The 1,281-nt window shown below is 35.7% G+C and overlaps 1 pseudogene; it reads right to left on the bottom strand.

The window, feature by feature from the left end:
• Positions 1-549: 549 nt before the first annotated feature.
• LOC135051875 (5S ribosomal RNA) lies at positions 550-669 on the bottom strand (annotated as a pseudogene).
• Between the last annotated feature and the right edge of the window lie 612 nt (positions 670-1,281).

Genomic DNA, 1,281 nt, shown 5'->3' with positions numbered 1-1,281 from the left:
CGCGGTTTCCACTAGTTCAAGTGTTCCTAGAGGGCTTGGTAGTTGGTTTCAGCTTGCTCTAGCGGCGGCCATCTTTGTAGGGTTTTTCCTTTAGTTTCTTTATGTGGTGGCCATATTGTTGGAGATCAATATTGTGGACATTCAAATCCGTCCTCCATGATGCTCAGCATAAAAAATAAATGAGGAAAAAAAGGATCAATACATGATAAAAATGATCTAATAGCAGTTATTAGTAGTGCAGTGGTCTATATAGAAATGATTAGTTTATCAGTAACATAGGGAAATACATTTTGCAAAATACTTGGGATATTCATCTTTAGAGGGAAAATAATTGCTCAGTGCAAAATTTAAACGTACATATTTTATGCTGAATAGGTGCATTTTTAAGGTGCATATTAGTGTATTAAAGTGCATACTGGAATGTTAAAGTGCATATATGTGTGATAAGGTGCATGTATGGATATACTAATTAAAGTGCAATAAAAGTGCGTATTGGGATTTATTAATTTAATACTGACATGCTCATGTAGGCTTTTTTGAGAACTAGTTTAGTTACAGTACCTGATCTTCCCAGGTGGTCTCCCTGTTCTGGTACTGATCAGGCCCGACACTGCTTCGCTTCCAAGATCGGGCGAGATTGGGCATGTCCAGTGTGGTTTTACTGTAAAAATCACTTACCATACATGTGTCAATATTAGTTCAAAGTGTGACCGACGTAAGACTAATAGTATTTTAAAATAAACAGTGATGTGGGAGGAATATTGGTGGGGGGGGGGGGGATGGATAATGGGGGGGTGGGGGTGAACTTAATACAGTTTTATACTACCCAATCATGTTACTTATTTATATAAATAAATAAATAGTTTGTAGCTTAACATACAACACCATGTGGTAACAACAGGAAGTGACATCATAATTAGTACTAGATGAATACTGGTATAAATAGAAGTCTGTTCCCATTCTGCTAACACCCCTTGATGAAGTCTGATTGACGAAACGCGTTGGGCTATCTGGCAGTGACTGCATACCAAGTTAAGGAATCTTTTATTATTTATTCATTTTAACTGGTATTATATTTTATATGTGTATCCTTTTTATCCAATTTTTTAGAAAAAGATTTGTTGTTTTAAATTTATACGTGTTTTAAATTTATACGTGAATAAATTGTATTTTATATTTTTAATTATTCACCTAAAGTGTGAGTTCTTATAGACACCATTGGTCGCTAAACCCCCTTCCCCCAATTGTGTACCAAATTTACGATACAGGGAACCGCCATCC

The sequence above is a fragment of the Pseudophryne corroboree genome, chromosome 2, assembly GCF_028390025.1.
Source record: "Pseudophryne corroboree isolate aPseCor3 chromosome 2, aPseCor3.hap2, whole genome shotgun sequence".
Classification (NCBI taxonomy): Eukaryota; Metazoa; Chordata; class Amphibia; order Anura; family Myobatrachidae; genus Pseudophryne; species Pseudophryne corroboree.
Note: the sequence above shows the minus strand (reverse complement) of the source record. Positions and strands in the feature narration are given on the sequence as shown.